Here is a 24,085-nt window from a genome sequence, read left to right on the forward strand (position 1 = left end):
AGGCAACTATCCAGACTCTCTTCTCATTTCACCAGTCAGCCCGACAGATGTTGTGTCCATCATACACTCACTAAAAATCAAAGCTGGGAACATTAGTGACATACTACCCATGGTATATACGAGTGCCTCCCATGCCCTTGTGCCACCCACAGCTTTGCTGTTCAACAAATCACTAAAGTGTCAGACCTTCCCTGATATCCATAAAACAGCAAAAGTAACGCACTTCATAAAGGAGGCAATCCAGCAGACATAAACAATTACAGACCAATATCAAATCTACATATATTATCAAAAATATTTGAAAAAAAGATTTACAAACAGCTCTACCCCTCTCTCGTAAAATTCAACATATTAGTCCCTGTCAGTTTGGCTTCCGCTCCCGAAAGATTATCAATGATGTAATCATTAGTCTGCTTGGTATAATCTACTCAGCCCTTGACAAAAATGAGTTTCCAATTGGACTCTTCATTGACCTGAGAAAGGCCTTTGATACTGTTCACCACAACTACCTCTTACTTAAACTCCTCCATTATGGAATCCGAGGCCTTATCCTAAACTATACCCGATCTTATCTTAGTGACAGACACCAATATGTAGCCATCAATGATATAACCTGTCCCACTCTACCATTAACCGTTGGAGTGCCACAGGGCAGCATCCTAGGACCTCTCCTATCTATTATATATATATATATATATATATATATATATATATATATATATATATATATATATATATATATATATATCAATGATCTGCCTAATGTCTCTAACATTCTTAAACCTATATTATTCTGCCCGAAACCGTGCGCGTACTAGTGACTTTATAAGAATGATATACCATGCTATGTATCCTTACAAACCCAATGTACCTTCTTGTATATAAATAAATAAAAAATAAATATTTTCTGTCGATACTACCATCATCTACTCAGACCCCAACCCACACACACTAAATATTGTTATAAACAATGAACTAAAAAAAAGTTCACTTATAGATGTCAACCAACAAACTCACACTAAACATAGAAAAGACCTACTACATCTTATTTGGAAGCAAAACAACAAATACAATTCAGCTTCAGATAGACAATGTTTAGACAACGATAGACAGCAATAAAAATGTTGGAAAGTTCCTTGGCCTATACCTAGACAAAAGACTTCAGCACCCACATACAACACATGGAGAGGAAACTCTAAAAAACTGATGGTATACTCTCTAAAATCAGATATTGAGTTTATTAGAGGATATTGAGGTTTGAGATATTATGTTCCAAACTCTGCTCTCCTCTCACTATACTACGCACTAATATATCCCTATCTTACTTATGGTATAACACACAGAAATCACAATAACGTGATGCATCAAAGAACAAATCCACAAGGGGCAATTTCATCTTCATACTTTCCTTCCTTGTGCTTTAAACAAGCACTGTATCTAGTGCTACCCAATCCCCCAATATATGTACCTAAGCCATACAACTTTACCATTGTAATCCTTGCTGTTATCTTGTATCATGGTTCTTATACTAAACACATTTTACTGCATTATACCTTGCAATAATCCTCAAATTATGCTACAATGTACCTGTGGATTGCCCTTACATTTACTTTAACGTACCTACTAATCCTGTCAAATTTCTTATGCAATGCATTTGTATACAATACTTTCTTACAATGTTCCTGTCGATTTTTTTAATTTTGCTAGAAATTACCTTCTTAAAAGCAGCGTCTGGGATGCTCACAGACAAAGGTTCGAATCCTCGTCACGGCTCTTGTGGATTTGTTTACCTTCTTAAAATTATCTGTTAGATTAAGGACCTGCCCGAAACGCTGTGCGTGCTAGTGGCTTTACAAGAATGTAAACACTTCAATGCTCTGTATTCTCATAAACGCAATGTACCTTCTTGTATATAAATAAATAGAAAACTGGATGGGTATGAGGCTCACTTTCATCCACAGGAAGGACATGGTGTTCACTACAGCCAGTAGGGAAGGTAGTAGGATAGGTACGAGATTAACTAATTATGTATAAATATACTCAAAATTTTTATAGAAGATCAATTTCTTAACTGATAGTGGTGCAAGTTTTAAATATAAATATCTTTTGTTATAATTTTATAAAAAAAAAACAAATTATACAAAATTTTAAAATATCTTAAGTTACTTTAAAATTTATTGAGAAATTTTAGTTTTATTTTATAAATGTTATAAAAATGTAATATCAAAATAGCAATAGGTTAAGTACTGATTGTAATTAATTAGCAATAAATGTTATATACATGTTCGTCCCCCTTTACTCCCAAGGTCGTCTGAGGCGGTGATTTTCTATCGAGCATTTCAGGAAGACTCAAATATTCACAATATTTTGTTTCATAAGAGGTGCAATGCTGGCAGACCACCTTATGTGTATAATTCATGACGGTAGGCGCACTCTCTCTAAACCTTCTTCCTCTTTATACACGCCGACCACTGGGGAGCCTCGTGATGGTGCGAGTCAACCACACTGTTGTGGGTTGCAACCTCGAGGACTAGTACCATGTTTACTTCGTACACGAGGCCAGGACAGGTTTTATACCTGGCCTACAGATTCACGCACCGACTTGTTACAATGGTGCCGTGATTGTCTAGTACAGTACACAGTACAGTTAAGTAGGTCTGCCAGAATGGTGCACTGTCTGCGGATGCTGTACTCTGGTGAGGCACAGATTGTCACATTTAACTGTCTCCACATTCTACAATGCCACTAACATAGCACAAACAAACAACGTCAAGAACAATACAGGCATAAATTACTTTCTCGTCACTAAAGACTGTCTATGACTGCTTCAAACCTGCCGCTCTTGACTCACTACAACAAGGACATCTAGCACCTCCTCTCACTATTGAGCAGCGAGCCAAATGCACAGTTCTTGCACGTAATGTTGACAGCACAGTTCTTGCACGTAATGTTGACCGCACAGTTCTTGCACGTAATGTTGACAGTACAGTTCTTGTACGTAATGTTGACAGCACAGTTCTTGCACGTAATGTTGACAGTACAGTTCATGCACGTAATGTTGACAGCACTATTCCTGTACGAAATGTTGACAGCACAGTTCTTGCACGTAATGTTGACAGTACAGTTCCTGCACGTAATGTTGACACCACAGTTCTTGCACGTAATGTTGACAGCACAGTTCTTGCACGTAATGTTGACAGCACAGTTCTTGCACATAATGTTGACAGCACAGTTCTTGCACATAATGTTGACAGCACAGTTCTTGCACGTAATGTTGACAGCACAGTTCTTGCACGTAATGTTGACAGCACAGTTCTTGCACGTAATGTTGACAGCACAGTTCTTGCACATAATGTTGACAGCACAGTTCTTGCACATAATGTTGACAGCACAGTTCTTGCACGTAATGTTGACAGCACAGTTCTTGCACGTAATGTTGACAGCACAGTTCTTGCACATAATGTTGACAGCACAGTTCTTGCACATAATGTTGACAGCACAGTTCTTGCACATAATGTTGACAGCACAGTTCTTGCACGTAATGTTGACAGCACAGTTCTTGCACATAATGTTGACAGCACAGTTCTTGCACGTAATGTTGACAGCACAGTTCTTGCACGTAATGTTGACAGCACAGTTCTTGCACGTAATGTTGACAGCACAGTTCTTGCACGTAATGTTGACAGCACAGTTCTTGCACGTAATGTTGACAGCACAGTTCTTGCACATAATGTTGACAGCACAGTTCTTGCACGTAATGTTGACAGCACAGTTCTTGCAAGTAATGTTGACAGCACAGTTCTTGCACGTAATGTTGACAGCACAGTTCTTGCACGTAATGTTGACAGCACAGTTCTTGCACGTAATGTTGACAGCACAGTTCTTGCACATAATGTTGACAGCACAGTTCTTGCACATAATGTTGACAGCACAGTTCTTGTACTTTATGTTGCTTATGACACAACTTTCATTTCCTCCAGTCCTGACCCGTTTGCTCTAAATGTCACTGTGAATACTGAGCTAAATAAAGTCCATCTTTGGTAATATCCATCAATAATATCCCTATATCCTCTGAGATGGGGATATTAGATGAACTTATAGCTAGTTTTTGATCTACACTGTGGAATCTTCCATATAGAATAGGGCAGCAGCACAGTGTTATGTATATGTAACAATGTGCTTGTTAAATGATTGTAGACAAAAAACTTAAAACAAATATTTAGAATGTTAAATTTAGTTTATTCCCCAATTCAATTTCTTTCTTTATTATGCACCCCATACCCATCCCGTGGGCGGTGGTGTAAAGGGTTACAGAGGCACATAATCGGTTCAGGAACTGAACCCTCTAGTTCGTTTAGCTAAGCAAATAACAATGTTTGACGCTAATTACAAAATTATTAATGTTGTATACACGTGTACACATACATACATGTAAATATATATATATATATATACGTATACATATATACATACACATACATATCTAATCACCCACGCAAATACACACATCAATAATCTTTGTGTCACAAGTGATCAACAAGAGGCTCACAACAGTCACTATACAAGGCACTTTACATCTATGGTGAGTCACACAGTTACTAGTCTTGCTCCACACCCACCCAACTGGGCGGCAGCTTTACAGTCATGTGCATGCATTACCTACAGTAAGTTAATTTTGGATACTTCGCTAAGATTTCGAGCAGCACATCATTATGAATGAAGTACTTACACATTTCTTGGACACTATTGATTGTGTTATCTATAAATTCCGCGATTTTTTCACATTCTATTATATAATGACGCAAAGTATGCGAATAGTTCTGCTGACAGAGTTTACATTTAGTCAATTCTACATCAGCAGATGTTACAAACTCCCAGAGGTACTTGTAGCCGAGCCTAAGCCTAGCAGTGGTAACATCTGGTGCCCTGGTGACTCTCTATTACTCCCTTATCTATCCTTATCTCAACTATGGTATTTGTGCTTGGGGTTCTACTACCCAAAATCACTTACGTCCTCTAATTACCCAACACAAAGCCGCTATTAGAACAATATCCAACTCTGGCCCCAGACATCACTCGGTACCCCTACTCAAATCTCTTAATATGTTAGATATTAAGTCACTGCACATTCTCTCATGTGTATTATACATATATAAAACGCTAAACTATAATGCCAATCCTGATCTTAAAAGCTTCATAGTAGGTTGTAACAGAACCCATGAGCACCACACCAGAAATAAATACAGTTTTGATATTCCTAGAGTACGTCTTAATCAAACTAGAAATGCTCTGCAAATCAAGGGGCCCAGAATGTGGAATGACCTTCCCAACCATGTTAAAGACTGTACCTCTCTCAACCAGTTTAAGATAAAAACTAAACACTACCTAATAAATTCCCTGTAATCTACCTCACTCCTCTATTGTCAACCCATGTCTGTTATTTTCTTTTTTTTTTTAATCAACACTGTTTGTCAACCTATTGTTTTGTGCTGCTTTTTCAGTCATGTTTCCCCCTTTTTTTTTATCTTTATTTGTATTTGTTCTCAACATCTTTTATTCTTTATGCTCAATTAGTATTAAGTTCTAGATATTAATGTTTTCTTGCCCGAAACGCATTGCGTAATAGTGGCTTTAGGCATTGTATGTACTAGCTCTATCTATATATCAATCCATTAATGTAACATCACTTGTATGTATATACCTTACCTGAATAAACATCTGAATCTAAACATCTGAATCTGAATCTGATCTAGAAGTCTGCTAACATTATTGGATGACCCATAGACGTGCGGTTCTTCCTGCATAATAGAATGATGATAGATGGAGTAACTGGTGTGAATTTCACTTTGCCTCAAGTCTCCGAAATTTAGTTGATGTTCCTGGGATATTGCTGCCCTCAGGCTGCTCAAAGGCAGTCCAAGTTGGTAATCAATTCCCTCTTTACGAGAAAAAGTCTTGGCCAACTCATCAGTTCTATCAAACATTCAGAGACCAATATGGGAAGGAATCCACAGGAGACAAACTCTGACTCCATCATTGATTATTTCACTATATCTGTGTCTAGCTTCAGAGATAAGCACGTCTCAGTTATGCCTTAGGGAGCTGAGGGCAGTCAAGGATGACAAGGAATCACTTACAATTAGCGTGTCAACTTTGGATTCATATACGGGCTCGAGTGCAAGGATTATGGCAACCAATTCTGTCTGAAGTCTATGCAAATTAAGGGACCTAGTCTATGGAACTCACTCCCTAGTGAATTGAAAAACTGTAAAACTTTTGCCTTATTTAAAAGCAAAACCAAAAAGTACCTAATTTCATCTTCTTAGTTTCCTACACTGAGCTTTAAATTTGCTCTGTACCTAGTGTTACCCAATCTCCTAATTTTTATGTAGTATCAAACAACCTTATCCTTGTGTTCATTGCTGTCTTCTTTTATGTGCTAGCCATATGCTGTATTGTGACTACCAATTTTTGTCAACTACCATTCAAGCTGTCATTGCAATCAATCTTAGCTACCTATGTGCTTTAATATACTGTACCTACAATTTGCTCTTATCTTTTTTTCATTCCATGTAACTGTTATCTTTTTTGTCTATAAATTTTGCAAGTATTTACCTACTTAAAATTTTCTTAGATTAAGGACCTGCTCGAAACGCTGCGCGTACTAGTGGCTTTACAAGACTGTAATTACCATATTATGTATCCTCACATTCTCAATGTACCTTCTTGTATATGCATAAATAAATAAATAAATGAAGAGTGGAGGCCCAGTTACTGAGACGCGCTCCACACTCATGGGAGAAGGAACCATCTCTCCCTGTCACAACAACTGCACTTCCAGCTGCACCATGGGACTGATGCAAGGATCCATCAGAGTAAATAATCTGAGAAAGGGAGTTTATTCCCCCAAAAAATCAAAATTTAGTTTTCTAACAAACTAAAATATTTGGTTTGTTAAACTATATACCACATTTTGGATAATTCGCATTGATAATTATTAAGCTTCTTAATTGGAGAGTGCCTATAATGCAGTTAGTTTAGTTCATTTATTATGCACCCCATACCCATCTTGTGGGCGGTAGTGGAAAGGGTTACAGAGGCACATAATGGGCTCAGGGACTGAACCCCACAATTCATTTAGCTAAGCAAGTTACAATCTTGATGAGCTAGTTACAAAATTCAATATAAGTCATCACATCAACTATAATGCATAAAACTATATTTATAACACCATGTTTTGAAATATGGTGTAATGCGGTTTGGTCGTTTAGTACACGAGACGATTCGCCGAAGCTCGTTATATTTTATTTATTTATATCCAAGGTTCATCCGCATTCATGGTGGAAGACTCGTTTCTTCTACCTTTGGTCTCCGACCCATAAATCTTTATACATACTAACTAGCTACTGAGCCTGCAGACCCTGTGTTGTTTGTTTACAAAATTCACGAAACTAGGAAAACTTGCCACACGAAGGAAACATTCCTAGAGTGTGGCAAGTTTCTCTCTAACACACGCCTCTGTTTAGTCGCCGCTCCTCTATCAACACAAGACAACAAACACCTCTGAAATCTTGTCATTCTCAACATTAACGCGTCTCCCAACAGTTGTACTGACGCAAGCATCGAGAAGATAGACCCTTCAAGTTGCACCACCATCAAGAAGGGAAACATTGTGCACGCAGAACACTGTATAAGGAACTCCATTCTATATAATGTAAGCTCAATGATAAAGTATATTGTGAAGCTGATTATAATTCAAGTCAATGTTTAAGACGACAACAGAGAGAGAGAGAGAGAGAGAGAGAGAGAAAGCTTCTTGGATTATAGGTATACATCAAGGCAAATGAGAACTTTCGACAAGCCGCGGGCTTGCTGTCCTCGTCGAGGCCACTAGTGTCAGTGGCTCTCAGGTAAACTCGGGTGACGGTGGATAACATTTACCCGAGGGGCCACCATCTTAATAATGGCCTCGACGAGGGCAGGAAGCTGGTGGCTTGTCAAAAGCCCCCCCCCCCCTTAGTTGTGCTGATGATTTTATCCAGCAGGATTCTAGATTCCAGCATACGGCTTCGGCGGTACGATGGGTTATGATGATTACATGACATTATGTAAAAATTTAATATTCATGGCTAAATGTGTGATAAACTTGTTAATAGAGTCACATAATAGACTAATAAACATTAAAGCCTCTCTGTTATTAGTTTTTTATTAAGAGATAAATCTGTCGGGACCTGACAATTTTCTACTTCAGTTTAATTCAAGCTTTTGATCTCATTCAGTTTTAAGTCTTAATTTTTCAAGTCCTCCCCCCCCCAACATCTTGCTCAAAATGCTATGCATATGTAGAGTACTAGACTTTAGGCATAGTACATACTAGCTCGATCTAGAACTCCAACATTCTGCTTGTAACTCATTTTGTTTGTACATTTGCCTATATAAACATTATTATTTTTATTATTATTAATAATTAAAATATTGAACAAGTTGGAGGATGTTGATCCAGAAAATTTCTTCAAAAGGTCAGATGTAATACAAACAAGGAGCAACAGTTTCAAACTCAATAAGCCATAATGTAGGACTAACAACAGGAGATTATTAACCCCACGGTTAATACAGGAGATTATTAACCCCACGGTTAATACAGGAGATTATTAACCCCACGGTTAATACAGGAGATTAATAACTAAAAGAACAGGAGATTAATATCCCCACAGGGTTATTAACCCATGGAACCGTATACCCTCCGAAGCCGTAAATACCAAAACTCTGTTAAATTTTAAAGTACAGCTGGAAATGATCATCAAGGCAAATGGGGGGAATCTTTGACAAGCCGCTGGCTTCCTATCCTCGTCTAGACCACTAATGTTGGTGGCCCAAAGGTAAATTGGGTTCGTTCTGGACTCGCAATTGGAAATTCCGTTTTCGAATCCCAGGTGGGACAAATATGGTTGGGCATGTTTCATATTAACTAATGACTGTTCACTTAGCAGTAAATAGGTACCCCTGGAGTTATTTAACTGTTGTGGAGTTGCATCCTGGGAAGGATCAGTAGTACGACCTTGAGGGGGGCCTCAATATAATCCTAAAGTTTATACATTATACATATAATGTATATACATGATGGGGACAAGAAGCTGGGGGCTTGTCAATGGCTCCCCCCATTTTCCAGAGAATTTTTTCCAAATGGATTTTGAACTGCGTCGTTATGTCTTGGCATAAATGCAACTGCAGTAATGTCTTGGCATTTACAGCTTTGATGGGTAGATGGTTCCATGGGTTCATAACCCTGCTATAGACCCAGGCACCACCAGGTATCCTATACAGTGGCCAGGTCTCTTATCACACACCTGAGAGTCTGCTTACACACCCTCTCTTTCTCTCTCTCCATACACACACTCTTAGTCTCCCTCATTACTGTAACAATTTTCAATACGTACTGTCTTAGGTAAATACTGTAAACATCTTCATACATAATCTACCTCCCTCACCTCCACACACCAATCCCATGTCTCCCACACCCTCCCCCACATGCACTGCCCATCTCCTTGCAGGACACACACACACACACATCCAGTACACACTTACACCCTACCCATCACCTGCTAACACATACGCACCCTTAACCTTCTTCTTTCATCACACATTCAAGCTCTGCCCACTACACCCCACATATACACCCTAATCTTCTCCCAGCACACACTCATGCCCTGCCCGTCTCCTCCTAGCACATGCCCTGCCTGTCTCCTCCCAGCACACACTTACACCCTGGCCATCTCCTCCTAGCACACATGCCCTGCCTGTCTTCTCCTAGCACACATGCCCTGCCCATCTCCTAACACACACACACCCTACCCATCTCCTCCTAGCACACACTCACACCCTGCCCGTCTTCTTTCGGCACACTCACCTACTGAGAGGTGGTATTAGGAGGCAGTGCTATGCATGTTAAATTCCCATCATGTGAAGTTAAGGCATCAATAAGGGTAGTGGAGAGGTACATTATTAAGCAGGAGCAAAGCCCGAACTTCATTTGGCTTTGCTTTGTGTTTCTTGATTTTAATTTCCTCAAAAAAAAAAAAAAATAATGAAACCATGGAAGAAAGATCTCTTGGTTCTTGGATCTAAACTACTGGGACTGACTAAAGAGCCTAAATCTGTATTCTCTTGAGCGCAGGCGGGAGAGATACATAATAATCTATACTTGGAAAATATTAGAGGGGCTGGTCCCAAACCTGTACACAGAAATAACATCACATGAGACCAGGAGGTATGGCAGGATGTGCAGAATACCCCCGTTGAAAAGCAGAGGTGCAACAGGTACTCTGAGAGAGAACTCTATCAACATCAGAGGCCTGAGACTGTTCAACACGCTTCCACTTCACATAAGGGGCATAACTGGCCGACCCCTCTCAGTGTTCAAGAGAGAATTGGATAAGCACCTCCAAAGGATACCTGATCAACCAGGCTGTGATTTGTACGTCAGGCTGAGAGCAGCCGCATCCAACAGCCTGGTTGACCAGTCCAGCAACCAGGAGGCCTGGTCGACGACCGGGCCACGGGGACGCTAAGCCCCGGAAGCACCTCAAGGTACCCACCTTAAGGTAAACAATGCATTCTTTGAGCTATTATATTTCAGAAGCAGTTCAAGCAATATTTTAAGGCTCTTGGCTTCTTGGATTTGCCAACAATTGCACACATGGTTGTGTGTGTGTGCCATTTGCATTGACACACATACACCATTGCTGATAACTTTTTTTATCACTTTACACCTTGGCACACTTACCTCACTCCTCAGAGCTACAGTTTTTCAGGCAAACTCTTCCAATGCAGACCTGTTTCATCACTGATAAGGATTTGATTCTGATATAGATTGTTAGAAAAATTTCACGTTCTTAATTTTTGTTTGAATGGCTCGCCTACTTGTATCTGTACTCAATTTTTCACTGAAAACTTTCCTCTTCATGGTGATGTGTCTCTTTAAATCTGGCAATATAACCATCAAGTTGTCCAGAAATCTAATATTCCAAGGCTGGTTGCAAACCCAAATCACTGTTCGAATTAAAAAATAAAAAAGGTAAAACATGTTAACATCAATTCATTCGGATTACTCGAAGATTTGGATTACCGGAATCTGAATTATCAAGTGTAGACAATAATACCTTGGCACTCGCAGCTTTGGTGAGTAGGCATTCCATAGGTGACAAACCATTGCATACTCCTCCAGTACATGCAGAGAGTGAGTCTAGCTTTGCCTATAATACTTCCACCAACACCATTCACAAGGATTTGACATATCAGATAATACATGCCAACACACTGCATAATACTAAAATCTTAAATTGTTGATTAATTAGCAAAAGTTCACAAACCAATTCCCTGTGTAGAGCAAACAGAGGTCCTAAAATCTATATTTACTCAAAATATCACAACAAAATGAAACTAGTCATGCTTTTCAACGTACTATGGAACATAAAAATGATTTGGGAAGCTTTTCAACACACTTGGCTCAAAATATTAAATATAACAATCACCAGACTTAGGCTAGAACATATCAAACTAGCAGCATACAGCTATAAATACACGACAGACTTATATGAATATTGCATCCTTTGTGAAGTTCAAGAGAAGTTCAAGTTGAAGGTCAACACTTTTCTTCATTGCTTCAGACATCACAGTGCCAGAATTAGTTGAAAACAAAAAGTTATCAACCTCAAAGTGCCATTCAACACCAAACATGTATTAAGGGGGGGGGGGGGGGGACCTCTTACTACATATAATTGAGGGTCCCAGTAATACAGTCGGGTTCGTTCTCGATGCACAATCGAGAATTCCAGATTCAAATCGCAGAGGGGGGACAGAAATGGTTGGGCACATTTTTTTCACCTAATACACTGTTCATCTAGCAGTGAGTTGGTACTCAGGAATTAGTCAGCTTGTTGTGGGGTTGCATCCTAGGAGGAGTCAGTACTTTGGCCTTGGGGGGGAGGCGGGGGGGACTTCGATATAAACCTAATGTGTATGAATACACTCTGGCTTCCTGTCCCCTGATACAATGAATTAATATAAACAGGTTACTGTTTATATGTAGGACAGACATAAGTCTGTATTTATGTATGTAGGTTAGATTAGTATTTTAAAAACACTACAATCACTTTCTGCAGTTGATTGTTCAATAAATCACTGTGGCCAAAAAAAAAAAAACATAAAATAATAATGTGTCTCCGAACATCACCACACATTCATCCACCAGGAGAAAACCTCCTTGCAGACGGCACGAATCGTAAAGAAGTGCTTACAAAAATGTTGTGGAAAAAAAGTGAAATGCCAGTCAGTAAATTGCAAGACACCAAATAAAAAAGTGTAAGGAGATGGTTAGGGCTTGCTGAACAAAAATGGATGATAGTGTATTGATAGAGTAAACTTGAGGGTAGGAGGAGAGCAAGGCTGAGGGAGGGAAAATGGATGGACACGATGAGCGATAGTATGAGGAAGGGTGGGTTAACAACATCAACAACAACACACAGGATATGGGAATGGATAAGGTTGGGTGGAAGAAGTTTATATGGATGGAGTGAATTTATTTGTAACGAATAGTGTATAACACTTCACAAGGATTACAGTACACACCTAATCTTATGAAATGGTGGCATACTACTGTGGATAGGTGCTGGATTGTGACTGCCTCCTTATGTGATGTCCTGTAGATTAGTATGAATGATATAATGAATTGACTATTGATAGTTTTCTCGTTAAGTTCTATAACTTTATTTCACTGAAGCATTTACCTTTTTTCTCCAGGCTATGCTTTCCCCACCTTATGAAAGTGAGAAATGTGACAAACTTAGGGAGTTAATTAACATAACCTTACAACAATAACTGCAAATCAATTGAAATCAAATTATTTTAGCAAAAATTGATCTATTTCTTTGAAGTGGCTTATTTTTATTTGAAATTAAATAAATTTAAACACTGGAATCATGGCAATTTTGCTCCACCTCACACTACACTCTTAGCCCATCAGTCCAAGATGAAAAAAAAAAAGTTATTTTACCTGAGGAGCCACTATCTCTTTAGTGGTCTTAACGAGGACAGGAAGACAGTGGCGTGTGACAGGTCCTCCTCCATTTGTCCGGATGATTTTATCGAGCTGGATTTTGCATTTCAGGAGTGTTTTGGCATTTATGGCATCGGCAGGTAGGCAGTTCTATGGACTTATAACCCTATGGGTGAAAAAGTGCCTCTTGTCTTCTGTCCTACATTATGGCTTGCTGAGCTTGAAACCATTGCTCTTTATACAGGCGATGAGTTATAATAACATGGCTGAAGATATGATTGCTAAACCACACACCAGAAGATGAGGAGGTGACGACGTTTTGGTCTGCCCTGGACCATTATCACAATCGACTTGATAATGATCCAGGACGGACCGAAACGTCATCATCTTCTCATCTTCTGGTGTGTGATTTAGTAATCATTGCTCCTTGCTTGTGTTACATCTGACTTTCTAATGGAAACACCAATGATATGTGTAGCAAGAAAAAACATATAGTTTTCTCTTCAATATAGACATAGAGAAGGCACCCCAATCATGTTTATAGATGAAATATGTAGGTGGACAGAGGTATGGAGCGCAGTAGGCTATCTGGACTGGTGTATTATCAGACTGATAGTCATGTCTCCCATTGAACTCAAATAAAAAAAATTTCCCTAATTCAGTTCAATTCATGCTTTTGATCTCAATTGTTTTTAAGTCTTAGTTCTTAAGTTTTCCCCACATCTTGCCCGAAATGCTGTGCCTCTTAGTGGCTTTAGGCATAGTATATACTAGCTCTACCTAGAACTCCATCATTCTGTTTGTAACTCATTTTGTATGTACAATGTATGTAAGTTTACCTGAATAAAAAATTATTATTATTATTATTATTATTGTTTGTAAGGGGAATTTCATTGGTATAACTCTAGTTTACTGTTGTCTATATAGTATTATACTCACCTTTCTTTCAATACTATTGGGTAACATTTCTATAATAACTGTTACATCCCCCAGAGTGGACACTGGCATTGGCTACCCTAATGCTTGGTGATTAATTCTTTGGGAACCATCAAACATGAAAATCTAATACTACTGTATATGGTAGCATGATATGACAATAGTCTTTGGTAGTGGTTTCAAACTGGTGAATTATTTACTTTATTTTTTAATATGCAAGGTAACATGGTGCATTGGTATGTGATTAATTGATTTGGAGGCATGTACTGCACAGTATGTGGTGTCAGTGACTGGATAACTTGTACAAGTACTTGTATAACCCCTTAAATTTGACGATAAAAAAATTAATGTAGTTTCTTATGATTTTCGTCAGAAGCATGTACAGGCATTGAAAACTGAACAATATAAGTATGTATTATTTTAACCTTTGTATTAGATATCTCTCATGTTTTAATGTTATTACAGTACTTATGAAAAACTTCTGTAATTTTTTGGGGGTTTCATTTTATCTATACTATACTATGGGTCACGGTAGTACAGTCGAGTTTGTTCTTGACGCACAATCGAGAATTCAGGATTCGAATCCCGGGCAGGACAGAATGGTTAGGTACACTTCTTTTCACCTAATGTCTTCGTTTACCTAGCAGTAAGTAGGTACTCAGGAGTTAGTCAGCTTGAGGGGTTGCATCCTGGGTGGGGGTCAGTAATTCGACCCTTGGGGGGAGAGGGGGGGGGACCTCGATATAAACGTAATGTGTGTGAATACACTCTGGCTTCCTGTACCCCAACACAATGAATTATTATTATTATCTGACAGTGTAGACTAACAGGTCTTTATAGGTACTGATTGCCAGATACAGTGTAGGCTAACAGGTCTTTATAGGTACTGATTGCTGGACGCCAGCAAATAGCTGGATATAGGCAATTGTATTCCAAGCAGTTGAGGTTATAAATGAGCACAATCTCACTCATGTGTCTCAAGTAGAACTTAAGAAACCTTACTGTGGGTATCTATCCCCCCTTTCTCATGGAATGACCTATCCACCGTGTTGCCAACGAGATGTAGAAACATTTGCTCTCATTCCAAAATTTAACGGTATAAATGAAGTTTTGTTTAATTATTTTATTTTTTTTTGTATTTATTTATACTGTATATACAAGAGTTATTACATTCTTGTACAGCCACTAGCACGCAAAGTGTTTCGGGCAAGTTCTTAATCCTAATTTTCCCCGGCATACGACCCGCCAAATCATTTAACAACCCATTCACTGCTGGGTGAACAGAGGCTTCAGTTAAGGAGTGGCACCCAGTCAATCCTCCCTGGCCAGGATACGAATCCAGACCAAAGCGCTCGCGAAATACCAGGTGAGTGTGTTACCAACTCACCACGGGGGATTATCAAGTGACTTAACTACTGTATTCCGTCAGGTATATACCATGTATCACCGATTACCAGGCCATGACCTACATGTTCGGATTCAAATTTGAAGATACGGAAATATTTACAACACAGCCTCATACATTCTGCACAAAAACCAATACAATACAGAGTCTGACATGTGAACAGCATTTGTTTGTGTCATTAGTAATGTCATCCAATTCACTGTTGCTTGTATATTCATGAATAAATGGTATACTGTATCTTGAGGTTATCTTGAGATGATTTCGGGGCTTTTTTTTTTTTTAGTGTCCCCGCGGCCCGGTCCTCGACCAGGCCTCCACCCCTAGGAAGCAGCCTGTGACAGCTGACTAACACCCAGGTACCTATTTTACTGCTAGGTAACAGGGGCATAGGGTGAAAGAAACTCTGCCCATTGTTTCTCGCCGGCGCCTGGGATCGAACCCAGGACCACAGGATCACAAGTCCCGCGTGCTGTCCGCTCGGCCGGCCGGCTCCCTTAACAATGTAATGTATTGTTCGCTGTAATGTATGTTCTCTTTTTAGCTTCTGTCCTCTCATTAATTTTATGCTTATTTTAGATATTTTAACTATGCCATTACTACCTTTATGGGATTTTAACTGCAGGCGGCCGTTAACTTCTGGAGCCGTTTAGTAACTAATTCCCATGGCTGTTATTTAGAACCCTTTATGTATTCTTCATCCTTGTCTATTTTAAATACTTTCCTGGCAAGTCAACTCGCATTGATTTTCTCGCACCCGCACTTCTCCCTGCATTGATCTTTTCCTCTGCACCACTTCCATTTACCTGGACCTGGACTGGTAGGTCCAGAGAAATGGAATATAATGTTTTCATATTTATAAATGATAAAAATATTATCATTTTAACAAATATAATGTTTTTATATTTAAGCCAAACAGTAATGATGACTGTCCTTTCTACAGAAACCTGGTTGAAATCGAAGCTTATGGAAAATCTGGAAGAAGTTAGCCTTTTGAAAGCAGATGAAGATAGAGATGGAAAGAAGTCTATAACCCAATTCCGTCCATTCAATAGAGCTTTAGTGCGATGGGCTCTTTATCGCTCTGACCAGAAGGTGCTCACACTCTCAGATCTCAGGCATGAAAGACCTTGGAAACGAGTTTCATGGTTTATACTCATTGTGTTTTTCTTGCTCTATATAATCGGCTTATTTCAAATGCTACATAATTTAAACTCAAACTCATACAGATATAATTACATGTATTATATCTGCTATGAAACTATATACTCCATAACCTTTTTCAGAGGAATTGTCATTTACAAAGATCCATGTGTTTTTGCCTTGTTAGCAATACACTTTCGATGTTTAGGCGACCATAGACACTTCCTATATAAAGAAAATACTGAAATTACGGATGAATGTGATGAGTTAGAAGAGAAAGATATACTAGACAATGTTAAAGTTGAAAAGGATGACAAGAAATTAACTGAATGTTGTGAAACTACGGGAAAAAATGAAACAAACAATAATAATAATATTGGAAAGACCAACTGAGGGTCAGTATGAATGTATGAAAGGTAATTTTATGCTTTTTGATCTACAATTACACTTAATAATGAAACTGGGAACAAAATTTAAATAATCAGGGTATGATATAATTAATAATTCATTGTGTCAGGGGACAGGAAGCCAGAGTGTATTCATACACGTTTGGCTTTTATCGAGGTCCCCCGCCTCCCCCCCCCCAGGCCGAATTACTGACCCTGCCCAGGATGCAACCCCCACAACAAGCTGATTACCTCCTGAGGCCCTACTCACAGCTAGGTGAACAGAGGCATTAGGTGAAAGGAAATGTGCCCAACCATTTCTGTCCTGCCTGGGATTTGAACCCAGAATTTTTTATTGTGCGTCGAGAATGAACCTGACTGTACTACCGTCGGGACTACTACAACGAGTGATTCGCTTTATACTGTACTGTACCTCCAAATTATAATTAGATAAGTTTTATAAAATTGAGCTTTATTAAGGGTATTTCAAAATCTATCAAAAATATTTTAATAACATTTATGTAAAACACACACGACACAACACAATATACTCTAGTTACATTAAAATGCAACCTAATTCTAAAATTATGGTAAAGTTCTCATTGATTCAGAAAATATTTATTTTTCTCTTCTCTTGTTTTGTTATAATACAGCACATGTGTATTTAAATGCTTAAGTTAGTTCATGTGGAGCTTTTACCATAAGCCACTATAATATAAATGGATCTTTTACAGCATATTATTATTCTGCTCAAAACACTGTGGCCTTACAAATCTTTGCTAAGTAAAATATGGCCTTAGTTTGACTAAATGTTCCTATATAGTTGTATTAATGTAGGACAACTATTGATCTATCCCCAGGTTGCAACCTACAATAGTTACATTGCTCCTTGGGTACCTATTTACTGCTAGGTGAACATAGGAATCGGGTGAAAGGAAACTGCCTGAATATTTCTCTTATGTTGCTGGAATTGATCATGGGGCTTTTCGATTGTGACTGCTACGCTGACTATTGTACTCCAAGACCCATACATTTAAGAGGGTTCTTGTACAAATTGCTTAGCTATAGTTCTGCTAGGGGCTCTTAAATGGGACATTTACAACCTGTGGACACATTTTGTGCAACTGTACTGTAATGTACAGTACTTTGTCAACCTGTAAGACAAAATAAGAAGCAGGCAGATGTTCTTAATTATAGAACGAGAACTTCTGTCACAAAAGGTAGAATATATGCAAGAATTTTTATAATATATAAAATAATAAATTGTTTACAGTATTTGTACTGTTAAATGACATTTTTTTTATTAAACTATTGTCAACCAAGAAATATTACAATAAAGTTAACCTAATTAGATATTTTTAAAATCCTCAAGGTAATCCAGTTTAAAACTAAAAATCAACTAGGGGTATGTACCTTATGCAGGCGATGAGTCACAATAACGTGGCTGAAGTATGTTGACCAGACCACACACTAGAAGTTGAAGGGACGACGATGTTTCGGTCCGTCCTGGACCATTCTCAAGTCGATTGAGAATGGTCCAAGACGGACCGAAACGTCGTCGTCCCTTCAACTTCTAGTGTGTGGTCTGGTCAACGTATGTACCTTACTGTTATATATACAGTGGTACAGAACCTTCATTTCCGATTCTAATTTGATCCCAGAGACACATTGTACACCAAAAACTCGTAAACCCAAACAAATTTTGCCATAAATAATGTAAATTGAATTAATCTGTTCCACACACCCAAAAATATTATCTTACAAATACATTTGATACCAAATACCACTCATATTTTGTACTACAGTACAGTATGTATATCTTGCCTTTATTGAGGATTCTTGTTGGTGTATAGAAGACGGTGAGGAGGAGAGGTGTTAGTGTTTGGAAGGGAAGTTCCCTTCCATTATAACATCGGGCAGTGATGACTTTTTTGGGGTACTCACTCTCCTACGTTTTGTAGGCATACCACTAGGACCTATTTGTGGCTCACTGCTTGTTCGTCTTACTAAGAATCTGTATAAAGACATTTGTTTTTCGCTATGTTTTAACTATAGCAAGACACCACATTCATTCACTATGAATGATCTCTTTGTTTTTCCTCTATCGTCATCCTCACAACTATTTTCTTAGGCTGAACTTTGCCACTGACCTTTTTGGGACCCTTGACATGATATATAATAATAACTTTTATTTTCAGAAACCAAAAAAAGCAGAAAAACAATGAAATTCTTTACAAAGAATTGAAGCGCGATCACAATCGTCACTCTGCGGGATACACTGGTAAACAACTGAGCGTGCCTCACCCAGTACCCTCAGCACCACGTGCTCGTTCGACCCATACACGTATCAACAGACGTCGCATTCCACGGAAAACGTTGTACACCAATTCAAATTTTATGATGAAATTGACATCGTATACCAAAACAAATTGTACTCTAGGGCAGTCGTACACCAAGGTACCACTGTATACTGTATTCCCTGTTCCCTTGGGTAACATTTTGATAATTAGTTCTCAACTTGTTGATTTACATTTTAATTTCTAGCATGGTTTGCCTTGCCTTTAAATTTTGAGCAACTTTATCTAAAATCTTCACGTCAGACCTTTCCCATTGTTCACTTTTTTTTTTGTAATGCGTGCAATTTGCAGAAAGGTTTTTCTCTTCTTGATGACTGCACGAGTTGCCTTGCGTGAGGCACATCTGCTGGAGACGCATCACTCTCACTGGGCAGGTTAGACGCAAATATTATTGCTCACATTTTGTATGGGCTTGCAGTAGTAATGGAAGATGATGTGATTATGTCAGACGCTTGCCAGTAGTGCAGAATCAGCAATTTCATTTTCTTACATCAGGGGAAACTCAAAAATTATTGGATTTATAGTAAATGTGGAAACTATAGGATGGGACATTTATGTTTTTGAGGACCAAACCACACACTAGAAGATGACAGTTCTGGTGTGTAGTTTGGTCATCAGATTTTCAGCCACGTTTTTGTGACTCAAAACGTCTTCATGTCTGAGTTTTGGAAGTAGAACTAGGAGAGGAGAACTTTTGTAGGAAAGGAAGAATTTGCATAGTCATTATGGATGAAGGATTTGTTACAATGTTTTTTTTTAACATAGCAGGTTGAGAGCTTAGTTAAAGTTTCACATATTTGACACTTGTGTCCACATGTGTAGAGAATACAAGGATGGAGTTGGAGTGGCTGTCAGGAGGACCTACTTGTCTTGAAGCTTTGTTGGCACTGGGACTGGGTACTTACCTATCATTGACAATGGGGGGGGGGATTGAGGTCTAGGTTTTTATCTCCTGTTTCCTACTAGTTTATGCCTAGCAGGAAATATAGCTGGTTTATCTCCCGAGACTGCTGTATGCGGATTCTCTCACTCATACCTGGCATGCCAATTCTCTCACTCAACATTAGCATTTTCATCATATTGTTTCTTAAAGTTGTGGATGGAATTGGGTTCAACATCTCTTCTTTCCACTTGCCGACCACCAACACAGGGAACGAAAAGTTTACATCTCTACGACTCAATTGTGCATCCCAGCTTCCACTGGTGGCCCCTTGTCCTACCTCTTTTAAATTTATATTGACTTTCTTTGTCAACTCTCCCTCAGGAGAGTTTTCCCCCCTCAGGATCTTGCATTCAGTCATTATATCCCCTCTGTTTTATACGGTTGTGAGAGGAGAGCTTACTCAATCTGTCTTCGTAACAAAAAACCCCTCAATTCTGGTACTAATCTAGTTGCAAACCACTGAACGTTTTTCTGAGTGGGTGTATGGTACAGGGTGAACCCCAAGCTGATGATGGGTGAAATGCGATCAAGTGTTGTGGAAGTGTGGTTGTCAGTGATACCATCGCTGTGGTCTACCATGAGGCCTTGTTTAGCATCAACAGCACGTGCTTTGCCAGTGGCAACTTGGTAAGGAGGGTTTTAATTATTGTTTCAGTGGTATGTTCTAGTGCTGTGGGAAGGAAGTTATCACCGAAAGACATGGAGTGGGAGTTTTGGGGAAGTGAATCTTAGAAGTGAATGTAGGATATTTGTAAGGACAAATCTCTTGGGGTAGGAAAGTAATTACCTACCATCCTGGAAGTGTAGTTATGGGATGAAAGTTACGCTCGTGATGTCCCGTCTTCCCAGTACTCTATGTCAAATAATGCTTTGAAACTACAGTGACAGTTTTGGCCTTCACCGTCTTTTCACATAACTTGCTCCAATCGTCAATCGCTCTGCAAAAAGAGAGCTTTCTAATATTTTCTTGGCACCTTTGTTTAATATTTTCTTGGCACCTTTGTTTCCTTACCGTGACTCTGTGTCCTCTTGTTCTTGAAGTTGCAGGTTTCAGGAATTCCTCTTTGTCAATTTTGGTAATTCCTGTTACTATTATGTATGTACTGTATAATGCCTCCTTTTCTTCTGTCTTCTAACTTTGGCATATTTAACACCTCTAGCCTCTCCTTGTTGCTCTTGTTTTTCAGATCCGGAAGCCATTTCATAGCACGTCTTCACACCTTTTCCAGTTTATAGATGTGCTGCTTGAAATTTGGGCACCATACAAGTACTTCATATTCCAATTTTGGTCTCACAAAAGTTGTGAACAGTTTCTTTAATATTTCACCATCCATGTACAGTATTTAAAAGCAATTCTGAAGTAAGAAAGTGTAGCATATGCTCCTCCTCACACTGTTCTTAATGTGATCTTCTGGTGACAGTCTACTTACTATCCAGAACTACCCCTACATCTCTTGCTGAGTAAGAGTTCTTTAGTTCTGTGGAGTTCCTTTCCACATAATTTGAAGGGTGTGTGTGTGTGTACTCACCTAATTGTACTCACCTAATTGTACTTGCGGGGGATGAGCTTTGGCTCTTTGGTCCCGCCTCTCAACTGTCAATCAACTAAAACTGTGTGTGTGTAATTACCTAAGTGTAATTACCTAAGTGTAGTTACAGGATGAGAGCTACGCTCGTGGTGTCCCGTCTTCCCAGCACTCTTTGTCATATAACGCTTTGAAACTACTGACGGTCTTGGCCTCCACCACCTTCTCACTTAACTTGTTCCAACCGTCTACCACTCTATTTGCGAAGGTGAATTTTCTTATATTTCTTCGGCATCTGTGTTTAGTTAGTTTAAATCTATGACCTCTTGTTCTTGAAGTTCCAGGTCTCAGGAAGTCTTCCCTGTCGATTTTATCAATTCCTGTTACTATTTTGTACGTAGTGATCATATCACCTCTTTTTCTTCTGTCTTCTAGTTTTGGCATATTTAATGCTTCTAACCTCTCCACATAGCTCTTGCCCTTCAATTCTGGGAGCCACTTAGTAGCATGTCTTTGCACCTTTTCCAGTTTGTTGATGTGCTTCTTAAGATATGGGCACCACACAACAGCTGCATATTCTAGCTTTGGCCTAACAAAAGTCATGAACAATTTCTTTAGTATATCACCATCCATGTATTTAAATGCAATTCTGAAGTTAGAAAGCATAGCATAGGCTCCTTGCACAATATTCTTTATGTGGTCCTCAGGTGATAGTTTTCTATCTAGAACCACTCCTAGATCTCTTTCTTTATCAGAATTCTTTAAAGATTTCTCACATAATATATAGGTTGTGTGGGGTCTATGTTCTCCTATTCCACATTCCATAACATGACATTTATTTACATTAAATTCCATTTGCCAAGTGGTGCTCCATATACTTATTTTGTCCAGGTCTTCTTGAAGGGCATGACAGTCATCTAAATTTCTTATCCTTCCTATTATCTTAGCATCATCAGCAAACATGTTCATATAATTCTGTATACCAACTGTTAGATCATTTATGTAGACAATAAACATCACTGGTGCAAGAACTGAACCCTGTGGTACTCCACTTGTGACATTTCTCCATTCCGATACATTGCCTCTGATTACTGCCCTCATTTTTCTATCAGTCAGAAAATTTTTCATCCATGATAGAAGCTTACCTGTCACCCCTCCAATATTTTCCAGTTTCCAGAACAACCTCTTATGTGGAACTCTGTCGAAAGCCTTTTTTAGGTCCAGATAGATGCAGTCAACCCAACCATCTCTTTCCTGTAATATCTCTGTGGCTCGATCATAGAAACTGAGTAAATTCGATACACAGGATCTTCCAGAGCGAAAACCATACTGTCTGTCTGATATTATATCATTTCTCTCCAGGTGTTCTACCCATTTAGTTTTGATTAGCTTTTCCAATACTTTCACTATTACACTTGTCAATGATACAGGTCTATAATTGAGGGGGTCTTCCCTGCTGCCACTTTTGTAGATTGGAACTATGTTAGCCTGTTTCCACACGTCTGCTACAATTCCTGTACACAGGGATGCCTGAAAGATCAGGTGAAGTGGAATGCTGAGCTCAGATGCACATTCTCTCAGAACCCATGGTGAAACGCCATCTGGGCCAGGTGCTTTGTTCTTCCCGAGCTCCTTTAACATATTTTCCACTTCATCTCTAGACACCTCTATCCGCTCTATGTTGTTCTCTGGAATTCTTATTGTGTCTGGTTCTCTGAAGATTTCATTTTGTACAAACACACTTTGGAACTTTTCATTTAATGTTTCACACATTTCCTTTTCATTTTCCGTGAATCTGTTTCCCATTTTCAACCTCTGGATATTATCCTTTACCTGCAATTTGTTGTTTATGAATTTGTAGAATAGGCCCGGTTCTGTTTTACATTTATCTGCTATCCCTTTTTCAAAATTTCTTTCTGCCTCTCTCCTTACTGCTGTATAGTTGTTTCTCGCATCTTTGTATCGCTGGTATGTTTGGGGGTTTGGCCTCTTCCTATACTGATTCCATTTTTGTGTCTTTTGGTCTCTTGCCCTCTCACAATTTCTGTCGAACCAATCCTGTTTTCTGGTCCTGCATCTCTGTTTTGGTATGAATGTTTGTGTGCCTTCCTCGTATAGTTTTAAAAATTTGGCATACATTCATACAGTGTGTGTGTGTGTGTGTGTGTGTGTGTGTGTGTGTGTGTGTGTGTGTGTGTGTGTGTGTGTGTGTGTGTGTGGCCTATTTTCTCCTATTTCACGTTCCATAACATGACATTTATTCACAATGAATTCCATTTACCAAGTATTGCTCCATTCACTTAGTTGGTTCAAATCATCTTTAAGGGCATGACAATTG

At 38.9% G+C, this 24,085-nt stretch overlaps 2 protein-coding genes across 14 annotated transcripts in view; one reads left to right on the forward strand and one right to left on the reverse strand.

Moving 5' to 3' along the window:
- Positions 1-24,085, reverse strand: part of LOC123768078 (metalloreductase STEAP4) — a 460,818-nt gene that overhangs the window by 358,408 nt on the left and 78,325 nt on the right. The gene's annotated exons all lie outside the window — the stretch shown is intronic.
- LOC123768077 (uncharacterized) overlaps positions 1-24,085 on the forward strand; it is a 389,891-nt gene that overhangs the window by 353,770 nt on the left and 12,036 nt on the right. Inside the window, exons 1-4 of one of the 10 annotated variants that reach the window (XM_069307063.1) lie at positions 7,334-7,714; positions 15,679-15,751; positions 16,336-16,510; positions 19,120-19,378. The gene's annotated coding sequence lies outside the window, so the exon portion shown is untranslated. The other 9 variants (XM_069307062.1, XM_069307061.1, XM_045758347.2 and 6 more) reach the window with 9 other exon arrangements.

Source organism: Procambarus clarkii, chromosome 59 (assembly GCF_040958095.1).
Source record: "Procambarus clarkii isolate CNS0578487 chromosome 59, FALCON_Pclarkii_2.0, whole genome shotgun sequence".
NCBI lineage: Eukaryota > Metazoa > Arthropoda > Malacostraca > Decapoda > Cambaridae > Procambarus > Procambarus clarkii.